Source organism: Lutjanus erythropterus, chromosome 22, assembly GCF_056507025.1.
Source record: "Lutjanus erythropterus isolate fLutEry1 chromosome 22, fLutEry1.hap2, whole genome shotgun sequence".
NCBI lineage: Eukaryota > Metazoa > Chordata > Actinopteri > Lutjaniformes > Lutjanidae > Lutjanus > Lutjanus erythropterus.
Window position 1 is genome coordinate 3,595,840 of NC_139338.1, and position 14,096 is coordinate 3,609,935.

Consider the following 14,096-nt stretch of genomic DNA (forward strand, 5'->3'; position numbering starts at 1 on the left):
GTCTTGGCAGCGGAGGCGAGAGGCCGCTGCAGGCAAGCTGCATTTCTGTCTGTTCTTTTCAAAGTCGCTTGTTTTGGGCTCATTAGCTTAAAAAGCTAATCCCAGCGGAGCGGGGGGAAGTTTCCATAACAAAGCAAACATTCTATAAAAAAAAAAGGTATAATGAACTGACGAGCCAAATTCCCTCAATGCCCTCATTAAAAATATCAGTAGGCGATGTGTGAGTGAAGACAATGCAGCCTCAGAATGGTTGGGGGAGGCTCACGCTCTGCCTCCGTCTGTCTGTCTGCCTCTCCACATTAAAGCTTACTTTGTTAAACCAGAAGACGACGCATCAAATGACAAGCAGGGACCCAGCAGAGTATGATGTAATATCAGCCCTATGATATGCACATTATGATGGGAGTTTCTCTGTTGGTTGTATTCAGCAGTAGTCCCTCACACAGCTCAACAGAACATGGCGGAACATGTAGATCAGTCGTGGTCATCAAAGAAAGATTGTATATCCACCACATGGGGATGATGGAGAGCTAAGACACCTGGGAATGAGACTCGCCTTCAACAGGTGGTCAGAAACACAGCTCTGATGGGATGTTGCTGTGTTTGCAGGCACTTGATGGTACAATGTTAGCCACAGGCACTTGCTAATAGTCTAGTAGTGTGATCCCCAAACGTTTTTTTGGCTCCCCCCCTGAAGGTTTCCACAGCTTGACGCTCTTAACTATTCCCTTCCTGGTAATCCACATTAATGAAAAAAAATCCACAGTTTACTTCAAAAAAACACAAAAATCCATCAAGCATTTGTCACAAAAATAAACAGCGACAGGTCAGAAAACTGTCCTGCCTGACTGAGTGACCCCAGGTTAACCTCTGACCCGAGCCTCAATTACAGTAATTAAAGGTGCGCTGCAACTTGAAAACACCAAACTGTTATTAGCTCCCATCCATTACAAATATCACATAACTTACGTTTTTATCCATTTTAAACAATCTAGTAGCATTTTAAATGAATAACTTGTTATAATATTGTATGTCTGACCTGAAAACAGCTGTAAATGTGCCTTTTATTTCCTCCTAAATCAATTAATTTATATTAACGTTATTGTTAACTGTTTATAACTTAATTTAAATCATTCATTACTCACTTTTTTAAACCAAAGATTAACATTGAAGAATGAACAACACACAACAACATTACATTTTGGCTCCTAAAAACCCCTTTCAGAAGATGAAAAAGTTTTTTCCCCTACATAAATAATTTCATTCAACTTTGTTTCACCCTTTATTTCTCCCCCGCTCTTCCTCCTGCGGTGATTCTGATGATGTTTGGGAACCACTCATCATAGAAGAAACAGGTTCCCATACAACAGAGCTGAGCAATATATGAAGTTTATATTGTATCATGATATAAGACTAGATATCATGATAGATTTTGTATTTTGTTATATCATGATACAGCAAGTGTCGTCTTTTTCTGGTTTTAAAGGCTGCATTACAGTAAAGTCATGTAATTTTCTGAACTTACAGGCTGTTCTAGTGGTTTTATTATTTGCATTTAGGCAGTTAGTCATTTACCCACATGAATGATGATTATTTATATAAAAAAAAACCTTAGTGCAATTGCAATATCAGTCCAAATATTTTTTTCAAAATCATCCAGCCCTACTCTGAACAAGACAACACACAAAGACAAACAAAACCACTTTTTCATATAATATGATACCAGGGATCAAATGGAAAGGTCACTGACATGGTAAAACCACTCTTTGTTGATGAAAAATGAGAAAATAACAAATTTTAGGCTTTTAACAATGTAAGTTTTGCTATTTTGTTTTGCAGTAGTTCCCTGCATTAGCCAAAAGACACTAGTTTATTCTTATCATTTGCAAGGTTATTACACGAATGCCAACAAAGACTATGGAAATATAATCATAAAATGTGGCATGAATGGAATGAAAATATTGAATTATTGCAATAGAATATGGAATTAGCATAAACATCTGACAATATGGGATTACACTTAAAGAATAATAACTACTACATATCTGCTAAATGAACAATTCCGTCTCACATTGATCTTGCTGAAGTGGACCTGAGCTAGACATGATTGTATTTGTATTTGCACTGTATGTGTCGAGTCCACATCAGTGTGATCAATCTGTTGGTGACTGTAGATGTAATCATTCCTTTAGTGGGCAGTAGCATAAGTTAAAAAGTAGTTAGAAGTTGTTGTGCTTCTTTTTCTTCTTTTTTACTGTGTGAGTGCCATCCAGTAATATGGTGCATTACTTCCAACTACTGTGTTGGAGTGTGAAGTACTTGAAGTTAGTATTGCAAAAAAACTGAAGGTGTCTACAGTTATGTAATGACTTGCCTTTCTAGCCTGTGGAAAAGCGAGACAGTTTTGAGATGGTTTTTAAGTTGAACCAACTCCAAACTCCTTAGCACCAGCACTGAACTAGCACTAGGATCTTGTTAGTTGAAAAGGGGTATCTGGAAGTCTCTTGGTGCAAAGCGTAAGAATAGATTTCCCTGGAAAATGAAAGGACGAATGAAGCAAGTAAAATGGGTTACTGTTTTACTTCCTGCGTCACCCATCTGTTCCCTCTGCCAAGGACAAGAGGAATGAAAACAAACACAACATGCCAGAAACCTTGAAAGAGAGCCACCTCGGTCTCCTTCTGGAGAGAGTTTAAAATATGAGACATCAGAGACAAGACAGAGAGAGAGAGTCCTCACCCCACATGTCAACTACCACCTGTGAGGATTCACCTTCTTCACCTTCCCTAACCCTGTCCAGGTCACCCTCGTCTCCTGTCACCCTCTCTTCACATGGAGTTCACTGACCAGATCACTGCTGGGACTAAACTTGTCAGTGCATTCACCCTCGATAAGACTCGGCTGTCTGTGCAGATCTCTCAGTCCATCAGACATCTGCAGATGATTCAGATCCTCACTAAGACCAGGACAGTCGATCACATCACTTCAGTTCTCAGGTCTTTACACTGGCTTCCTGTATATCAAACAATTGGCTTTAAAATGCTAAAGCTGGTTTATAAGATATAGTATTGGTCCAAAATACAAATCTGATCCGGTGCTACTTTAGATAGTTTTGGACAGGCCTGCTTACTGTCCTCAGAGTCAAAACTAAAGATAGAGAAGCAGCAGCATAAATGCACAGCATCTTTGAAACATTTTTTTAAATCAGGGCTTCTTTTCTTTAATATGCCTGTAACATTCTGGATTTTGTCCGGAATATTTCCTGTTTTTGTTGTGAAGTAGTCACCTGACTTGTTATTGCAGTTTCCTGTGTTTTCCCACACTTCATCAGCCACACCTGCTGCCAGTTACTCACTGCCCCTGATTATCCCCACAGTCATCCCTGTGCATATATACTCACCTGTTTCTCATGCCTCCTGCCAGGTTGTCTTTGTTACCTTGTGCGCTTTGCCTTCTAGTGGTGTTCTAGCGATCTGTCCTGGTGTTTGATTCTCTGGTTTTATTTTTGGACTTTGCTAGTTTTTGCAGCTTCTGGAGGCAACAGGCCTGTATATTATTGGCTGCTAAGGAAGAAAATGAAATAGATGTTATTGTTAAGATAATAGAATTTTAGCCCAAAATTATGGCTGCTAATGGAGAACTTTGATTGTGCACTTAAAACACTGTTTCTCAATGGGTATTTTTGCCACTTTTTGGTATGTAATTGTTATGAAGAAGTTAAAAACAAGCTGTAATTATAAGTAATGGCTGAGCCTAATTAACCAAGAGCAACCAGCCCCTTGTCTCGGCCTGCAGTCTGTTAGTCTCTTCACATCAGCAGCATTAGGAGGACAGAGGACAGGATGGATGATGCTACAGAGCTGTTAGCCAGTTTATTGTAAAAGAACAGCTGCTGTTCTGAACACTTGAGTCAAGTTAAACCACTAATTACTATTAAAGTATGCATTTCATTCTAATGGGTTTTGTAGCCTTTACATGCTTGCCAAAATTGAGATAAGGTGTATTAATTACTCTACTTATTAAAAAACTTAACTACAGTCATTAAAAATGTTTGCAATAATTAAAGGGATAGTTCACCCCAAAATCCAAAGTACAGTTCCTGCATGCCATGATTTTTGATGCCTTTTTTTTTTTTTTTTGGTGCCTTCAGAACCCCAAACTGAGTCCCATTATACTGGAGAGAAGGCAGACATCTCTACAGCCGATATCTCCAATACTGTGTAATCCACAGAAAAACTATCTAAATGGATAAATATCACTACAGGCCGGAGTGAAAATAAGTATTCTTAGTTTTGGGGTGAACTGTCCCTTTAATGTAGCCCTTATTTTAGGCATGGAAGGCCCTATGGATGTTGTATTAGAAAAGTAAACTTATCAGTGTATGTATTTTATTAAGTAAGATTAATATTATAGATTATTATGTTGTATTGGCCACAACAGACAGATAAACATTTTTTGTTATTTTTAAAATAAATTGAAATTGAAATTCTATTTGTTGCATCTCTAATCTAATCAGATTGAAACAACCCTTACAGGTATGTGTAGATAGGGCAGCTGCAGGGGGTTCACTGCTGATCAAATCAGGGGTCGAAGGTGGGTCAGCATCAGACCCTATGCCCCTCTCCAAATTTAAATTAATGTTGTTTGTTTAAAAAAGTAACAATAAAGACAAGCATAAAGGGATTTCTTTTATTCATGAGCATAACATTATATAATATAATATAATATCCAGAAATCTAATTTTACAAAATCACAACTAAAGTATAGCAGTTTGCGGGTTCAAGCCCGTTTGTGCTTAACAATTGGCAAAAATTAAAGGTGCAAGCAGCAACTAGCAGGTTTCAGATGTGACAGAATTACATCAGCTAGTTTAGAGAGACAAATCAAAATCACACACTTGTTTCATCATCACAAAGCCTGCAGCATTTCAGTAATGACTTCAATAGTTCTGCCATTTGTCATCCTTTTGTCAGATTTGAACTAAACTCAGTGTGTATGTTGAGGAGACAGTGCAGGATGTCTCCAGTCAGTTTGATCAGGATTGCTCAAGAGCATCATTTTGGCTGATAGTGGCCATGTGTTTTGACCAGCTTTGTTCATTTAAAATAGAAATTTATCTCAGTTCTCATATATGTTTTTCAGTTTATGCTAATTAGCAAAATATTGACTATGGCAGACATATATGGTGAAAAATGCTCTTTTGTAGAGTACAGTGAGTTGGACTTGTGTGTCCATCGTCAATAGGATAGGATTTGTACAAGCTATTCGTAAGCATATGAGGACGTCAAATACCATCATGTTGAGTTGATGAAACGTCCTGAGGACAGCAAAATAATGATAAATAACAAGGAAATGCAGGTAGAGAGCTGTGTCTTTGCAGATACAGACACTGCACGCTCCTGGTGTGTTATAAATGACTGAAAGCAATTATGTAATATGAGGCTGTACATTGTATTTTTTTTTAATGAATATGTCGCAGATGATACCTTTAATGACTTGTTTCTAAGGAGGACATGTGGTACAAAGCTAGGTGTTATGCTGAAGGTGTGTGAAGCAGAGAGGTGTGAAAAGAATGAGCTCATTAGCTGTATTTCTGAGAGTTGGAGTGATTTTCACGTTGTGTCTGTGAGAGTTTACATGGCTCCCTGTCAGCAGAGACACTTGTGAAACCTTTACAGAGCCTTTTAGATAAACTGAAACACACTGTCATTACAAGAAAGACAGAACAAGAAGGCGTGACACTTGACAGTGGTGAGGATTTCATCTTTACATTGGGTTGGAGTAGAGCAGCAGTCAGTGGGCCTGTGAGCTTGTTCTTTGCTTCAACAACAACAACAAAAAAAAATCCCCTTCATTTGGGAAGTGACTCTGGGCGTGGACGTGATTTCATGTCCTGCTGGAGGTAATTGACTCGTCTTATTAATCATCATGTTTCACAGCACTGCCGGGAGACACACAGACAGATAGACAGACAGCTGCTTCCTCAGCAGGTTGATAACAGGCCTCTATTAGCTGCGTGTTGACGCCTCCGGTCAGCCCCCACGAGGACGACACAGCAGCCAGATGATCGTCTCGCCCACAAAGACAGTCTATTGCATAATGTTGTGTTGTGCAATCATTAGCTATGATAGGAGTTTTGTGTGTCACTGAAACACAGTGTTCTGTACATTTGTTTATATGCAAATCTTGGGTAATCTGCACACTGACAGAACTGTAAATAAACAACGTAGTATAGTTTTACATGAGGTTTTGTACTGTGATTATTTCTTGGCAAGGTGGCGTTTTGTCATCACTGTGAAGCTGTCAAGCAATCAGGACGACAAGGAATCAGCAATCCAGGAGGTCACCAGGTCGCATCTAGAATTGAAATTTCGTTCAACTAATTGTCTTTTGTAATATGACAACACTGTATTTAAGAACCAGGTTAGTTTAGAGACAAAAGACACTTGGTTAGGGTTAGGGTTAGGGTACAAATTCAAGCACGAATTAGTAGCACGGGCCTACTAGCCAGTGGTCCCCATTTGTGGGGAGTCCTTTTTCCAGAAGTTCGGTTTGAGCTGGGGATAAGGTGAAAAGGGTGGAGAGGTTAAGAACGTTGGAGTGAGGGTTGAATTGCAAGGCGACTAATTGTGGATTCTGGGATGAGGGGGGGTGTGTGTGGCTGGGTTGGCTTTATAGGGATTGGTAAATTTAGTTGTTGGCACCAGTAAGAGAAAATTGCATGCGCTGTAGCGGGGGTCCAGTGAATATGGTCCGGTTCTGTACTGAAAGTATCATGCGGTATTTCGGCCAAAAAGGGAAAGTGAGTAGCAATGGTGTTGTTTATGAGTTTTAAGTTCGACTGTTGTGTGACTGTGAGGTGTGGAGAGACATTCATAATCGGAAAATAAATGTCTGTATTCGGAAAAATGGTACGAGCCTGCTTGTAGAGAGCCTTCAACTGTTTGATGGAAGTGAGTTTTGCGTCTTGATCCTTATTATTGATGTCAACGGATAATACCAGTATTTTTGTGTTGAGATTGACAGGAGTTTTTTCCAGGATTTTAAGAAAGTGATAAAAAGTAGCGCCTGGGTAGCTGTCGAGTTGAATGTTTGAATTTGTGTGTGGAGGAATTCTATTGATATTTGAGTCTCCTAAAATCAGGATGGACTTGCGGGGACAGGTATTCCAATCTTGTATTTTCCGGTGGGGGCGGGTGAGATGATAAGTGGGTTTGTAAGTAACGGAGAAAGGAGGTGTATGCTGTGTGGAGGTGAGTCTGTTCCGCGGGGATGGAGTGAAAGAGTGGGTCGGGAGAATACTGGGGGATGTAGTTGGGGGGCTGGTGGGGTGGGGCTGAGGGCCCTCCGTGGTGGTAGAATTAAAGGGCTCAGAATGGGAAACGGTGTTGGTCAGATTGACCTTGTTGTTCCCTTTCATCATATTTTTGGTGCCCTGTTTAAAATGGGGATTCTTTTTTTCTTGGTTAGGGAAGGTAATGAGCTTATCGAAGTCTTTATTGCTTTCGGAGGCCCGTCCGCCGTCACCGTCCATCGTGTTACCGGAGTTTTCTGTGGTAGGAGAAAAGGGAGAAATCATTTCTGAAATCTGAACCGCAACATTGGACGGACAAAATGTGGATTGGAGTGGGATGGAATCAAAGGGAGGAGTGTTAAGTGGCGGTATTTTGGTGGGGGGATTGTGGATTTGAACCCCGACCTCCCGTGCCGCAGGCGGGGATGTAGGCATACAGTCATTGTTGTTCTGTTGAGAAGTTACAGATGTAATGGGAGCCAGAATATGCTGTGGAGGGGTGGGAGGAGCCACTGTGTCCGGATCATAAAGCTGGTGTGTCGGGATGGGTAATATGGGTGAAATGGTTGTGGATATGGAGGATGATATGGTTTTGTGTGATGGAATGTTCGTGTTATGTGGTTGGCGGCGTGCTCTTTGAGGCAGTGGAGTAGAGGTGGAGGGAGGAGGCGGAGGAGGAGGGAGGGGGGGGGTGGGCTGCCTCACTCCCTGGATGGGGGGGGGGGACAGGTAGGGCATTGGATGCAGCCTGAGTGGAAGCAGGGGTGGCCCGGGTGTAAATAGGGTATGGGGGCAGGGGGAACCACTCCACTCCAGTGGAGGGATCCGGTGTCCCCCCGAGGATCGCAGGTGGATTCTGTAACGTGGAGTTGGTCGGGGTACTGCGCTGATGGAGAGGTGTCCTCCTATGTGGCGCCGGGATGGGGGCAAGTTTACCGGTGGAGGCAGACCCAGGCGTGGAGGGCTGGGATTGAGGGCAATTGTTTATAATGGGAGGGAGGGAGAGAGAGGGAGTGGAGGCGATAGTGGAAGGGGGTGGCTGGTGCTCCGTGATCTTCTCCATCAGGGAGTGATAGGGGCCCAGATACAGGGATAGTTTGTGGGGGGCCTGGGATTTGGGGAGGGGAGGGAAATGGTCCGGTTCCCTGTCCTCAGGAATGGTCGGTAGAACAGGTCCGGTTCTGGTGGTTGTGGTGTGAGGGACTGAAGGAGTGTGCTGTAGGAAGTTGGGGAGGGGAGGGGGTCCAGCTGGGGGAAAACCTAAGGTATGACGTACAGTGTGGATGGTGTCAGGGCTAAGTTTGGTATTGTAACGTTTTTTAGCCCAGTTGGTAGCTATTTGTAAGGCTAACGGATCACGTGGAATCTGTGTGAGGGAGGAGAGAAGAGAGCTGTAATGCTCCTGTAAAATGAGCATGTTCTCTCGCATCCATGTATTGGTGTTTTCTTGCACCTTGCGGTGTGTGTCCATGGTGGGGGCTGCCGATTTAATAAAATCAGTCAGTTTATCGCCTGTCGCAGCATACCCGGTGGAAAGTGGCCCTTAGCGACCGCTTTATTGATAATAAACTGGTGGTGTATGGCCTGGAAAACTTTGAAATACTGTTTGGTGATGCGTTGTGTTTCTGGAGGAAGGGGTTGAGGAGGAGTGGGAGTGAGTGAGTGGGTGTATGTAGTATGTGTGTGTGTGGTCTGTCTGTGTCGCGTGTGGTGTGTCTGAGAGAGTGTGTGTGTGAATGTGTTCGGGATGGACATGAGTGAGGGCAGTATGGGCTTATGTGTGTGTGTGCGGTGTGGTGGCTGTCCATTCATATTACCTTTTAACTGCGTTGCGTTGTGTAGCTCCTGTGGATGGAAAAATTTCCGTTAATCGTGGGGGAACGTACCTGATGTAAAGAACTCCGCTGGTGTCCGTCCTCGGGGGTTGCTTGGCCAGATGTCAGATTTCCCGGAGCGGTTCTTTATTCTCCGCGGAGGTGTTCAGACCCCGGAGGGAGGGAGAGCAGAGGAGAGTCTGCTGTCGAGCGGGTTAGGCGGATCCGAAGCGGCGAGCCAGGGTACGTAAGGCAGTTCCGAACAGTAGTGCTTTATCAGGGGAAAAGAGAGAATGAATGGACAGCCAGATATATTTGTAGATTCTCAGCTGGAATAGGATGGGTCCGCCTCCATGGTTACTGCCACCAATCACGGCAACCGCAGGGGGGGGTGGTCGATGATCATTGGGTAATGATTTTAAACTTTTGGAGGGAGCCAATGTGTACTATGCCTATTGGTTGGGAGGAACAAGGGGCAGTACGGTCATCGGAAATGTAAGGTTGTAAGAGATACAGATTAATCAGGGTTAATTTCTTCACATGCCAGGAGTTGGCGCAGTGGGGAGGGCAGCCATCCCCTGGATGGGGGGACGGGGATGGAGACCCCACCTCTGCCATCTCCCCAAAACGGAAAACCCTTTTCTTTTCCGGTCCTAAAGGACAATCTGGGGACACAAAATTATACCATGAGAATCTAACAAACAAAACTAAAAGCTGCTGGACAAGAACAGAAAGCAAGATTGAGTTTATTGTGCTTAAGGACATATCAAATGGGGACCAGATGGTAGTGGCACTGGCTGGGTTAGGGTTAGGGTTATGGTTTGGGTTATGATGATCACTCTTGTAAGATGTTCTCTTCTCCTGAGTCTTTACTCAAGTAGAAGTGCAGATACCTGTGTAAAAAAGACAAAGTAGAACTTTACTCAAGTCAAGGTGAAAAAGGTGTCACAGTAGTAGAATCATCTGACTATAAGTATATATGTATGTGTGTATGACTGTTCTTCCCATATTCCCAGAACTGTTCATCCAACTGATGTCACACTTGGATGTTGTATTGCAGAAGACTAAAGGGAGTGCAGTGTTGAGTGTGAAGTTGATGATGAGCAGTTCTTGAGAACATTGTATGTAGCCATCCCACTGTTCTCAACAATGCTGTGAGGAACACCTCTGGGGACCAAGCTGCAACACTAGAAGTCACGCAACTGGGCAATTCTGCACTCCAAACAGCCGGTGAGGCTGTTTAAAAGGGCACTGCCCTAGTAATTTTGGGTCATGTCTACATGGGAATCTGAGACTTGCAAAAGAGCTTGACAAAATGATTGTTTTAACCCAAATCATGATCCCTTATCTTAACCCTAATCAAGTGTTTTTTCTCGCTGAACCTAGGCCAATCTTAACCACAGCATTGTTGTGTCACAAAGCATTATTTTTGTAGAACTAGCCCAATGCAGAAACAGCACGTACAGTTCTCACAAGAGTTTAGCAAATCTTGAAACTCTTGATACACATTTTTGATCTGTGTATAAAGCCGGACTAGCTGTTTAATCCTGCTTCCACTCTTTATTCTAAGCTAAGCTAATGGATATCCCAAAATGTTAATACCTCGAAGTTGTTGTAATATATATTTCATCACAAGGAAGAACACACAAACATTAAACACGATATTTTTGTCTGTTAAAATGTTATGTGTCAGATAAGAGATTATGGAGTCATAATTTCTTGCCATGTTGTGGCCAAGAGATGTGACAGACTACACATTACTCCATAACCAATCATTGTGTACAGTTTTTCACAACGTGCATGATGTCACCACAAAAGAAGCACTCGTGATGTACTTCCAGGAGAAAGAATGTAAACAAACATGGCGTCTGAAGAGGTGTTTATGATACTGGCTATCTTGTGCTTGGAAAAGCCCCCAAAAATACAAAGCTTTGATTGGTCAACATCACAGATGCGACACAACCCATCGTAGGAGGTAAAAAAAACCCCAAAAACAAACAAAAAAAAAAAAACATGCTAGTCTCTCTGTCAGGATGGCGTGTGGTGTCTTAGATGCAGTATTGGTTGTCATCCATTATGACACGCTAAATAGGTTGACACGATTGTTGTGCCCAATGATTATTTCCAAACCCATCTGATCTTCCAGGTGCGGCTGTAATCAGACTGATATCCGGTAGTCTGACCTCAGCATTCGAACCAAACTGACCAATGCTTGGCTGAGAGTTTGTGGGTGAATAATTCTTGGTTAGGTTTCAGAAAAGGTCATTGGTTAAGTTAAAATAACTTGAAACAATCAACATTACCTACTAATCTCACAACCGAACCAACCCACATGACTTTTCACATGAGAAAAAGTCATGTGTTTGACCCACCCATCCACCCCCACCTCCTCCAGCTTGGACTTGGACTCTCATTCTTTATATTATATTCATACTTATTTGTTAGAAAGTCATGCTGTCATGAAAAATATTGACAATTCATGGACACAAATATACACAAAATTACAGCCATATGCCCATGATGCAGAGTGTTAGTCATAGTAGGAGTGCTGGTAACACTGATGAAGCTTTTTGATATTTATATATACATTTATGACTGTTGCATCACATTTTAAAGTGCCCAGTGTATAACACTTTTCATAAGCATATGCAAAATAAGTATTAATCTGTGGAATTAATATCAGATCCACAAATTTCTCTCACAACCAGACAGCATCACCGCCCATGTACACACAGAACTGTCAGTAACTTTCTGCGGTTCATGGAGTAAGAGCTGTAGGCGGACAGACAGGCAGTGAGACAGAGAAGGGCATCTGAACCCTATTAACCCTCCTCAGTCTCAACTCTCTGGGCAGAAAAGCAGTGGAGGAAGAACAGCTGAGAGCCAGCGTGCTGACAAACTGGAAAAATGAGCTGCAACAAGGCAGCCAGGAGTGTATAAATTGACAGCATGGGGAAAATTAATAGTATGTGTAATATGGTGGCACGTTCCCCGCCGTCATACAGAGGAGACTATAGGAAATGGAAAATCAAATCAGAGTCCACCCTGCAGCTGTGAGGCAGCATTTATTTTAGAGTATCCCTTTAGATTAACAGTGGAAAGCCGCGATCAGCTGACTGCTGTTTTGAACAGGAGACTGGAACTGTTTGGAAATGGCTCCAGCTCCATCTGGGGACTGTCCACCTCCACGCCAGCCAAGTCTCCACTCACCAGCCACTGAGCAGCTCCAATCGTAGCACAAGTACTTAAGTCATGGAAATGTCTTCCAACACCTGACATTTGGAAAAATTACTTGATTCAGGCAAAATATGAAAGCTGTTAACATACGATAAGAACAGCCAGTCTTCACCGTGAAAACAGTAGTGTAGTTTGTCTGTACAAGCAGCTACAACCCATATTTTCATCTATTATTAATCGGTGACCTCTGTTAGCCACATAATTATGACAGGAACAGTATAAAGAGCAAGAAAGTCTGCAAATTGAGAAGGTCTGATGGATCGATGGGTCAAAGACAGAAGTCAGTGTTGACTTATTGTTTAAAGTTGACTGATGTTTATGTGATTATGTGACATCACTCATTAAGTGTTTGTTGCTTAAACTTAACCAAGTAGTTCTGGTGCCAAAACATAACCAAACTGAAATCTTTTCACACTAATCATGTGTTAACTGTCATGTGACTCGCATCACGTTCTTAAGACCGGAGTTCGTGTCTCTTGTGAAACCAGGACTCAGTGTTGAGTTATTTAAAGTTTTAAGTGACTTAAGTTACATTACAAATGCCTAACCCTAAACACTTACAACTTCAGTTATGACATGTACATCATGTATTAACTCAAACCACAACCTTTTCCTAAACCAAACTGCAACCGTTTCAACCATGTGTTTAAAGTTAACTGAGGTGACTTTAAAGACAAATAATGTAGTTTTAAAAATCATTAATGTGATTTTCTGGCACTTCTTTGCTTATATGTAACAAAAAATGCTTGAAATTAAAAAAACAAACTTTAAAGGATATTGTTGTGTTTTTTTCAGGAAACCTGACTCTTGCTTTGCACTTGCATTGTTCTGTGTTCATATTATATTGTTCAGAACAAAATTCCAAGTTGGAAAAACTGCTTATATCAACAGCCTAGGTGTGATGTATATTATGGATTTGTGAGAGCAACTATATTTCATTGTTGAAAACAACTACAGTAGCCATGTTTCCAACCAAATGCATTTAACCAAATTCTAAGTAAATCAGCTAAGGAAAATGTGATTGAATACTTATGTCCATCCACTACCGCTATGAGATTATTAGGAGCTGATTGATCAAGGTAAGCAGTAGGTGGCACCAATTATCCAGTCAGAAAACCACTGTACCACTGCAGAAGAAGATGGTGCAACAGGATAACGTAATGAGAAGAGAATCAGTGAACCTCAGACAGTGGGAAACAATGTAGAAAACAGGATGGAAATCAGCAATTTCTGTTTCATGTATTAATGTGGGGAGGTTTCTCTCAGATCTGTGTGAAGAGCTCATGGTATTATACAACCATGGAGACTGTCTCTGTCTGACTCAGATGAGCTCAGGCTCAGAGACGTCTGCAGTGTTTATGGATGTTGTTAATATATGTCTTTCTCTTTGCATGGTAGAGTCTCAACTTGCATTTGTAGTAAACTGTGTTTACTGGCGACATTTTTACAAAGTGTCCCTGGGCTCATGTAGCGTCCTTTATACATGTGGGGTTGAATGCAATGCTACCAGCAACTTTTTTGGAATTGGGCTTGTACAAAATGCACAAAAATATATTGATGAAAAATACTGTAACCCTCTTGGAAAAATGTGTGAACAATCCCAATAACTTTACAAAGAATGTGACTGCAATGACTGATTTCTAATTTACTCTTCTATAATTTGAATGTATTTTACTCCACTTGGTCTTTGCTTGCTTGCTGTGAGGCACCAGAGGCCTTCTGTCCTTCTCTGTCTCTCTCTCAGTCATCAT

The 14,096-nt window shown here is 41.8% G+C and overlaps 1 pseudogene; it reads right to left on the reverse strand.

Annotated features, from left to right (window-relative positions):
• LOC146306479 (uncharacterized) overlaps positions 1–7,534 on the reverse strand; it is a 35,040-nt pseudogene extending 27,506 nt beyond the window's left edge.
• Positions 7,535–14,096: the final 6,562 nt, after the last annotated feature.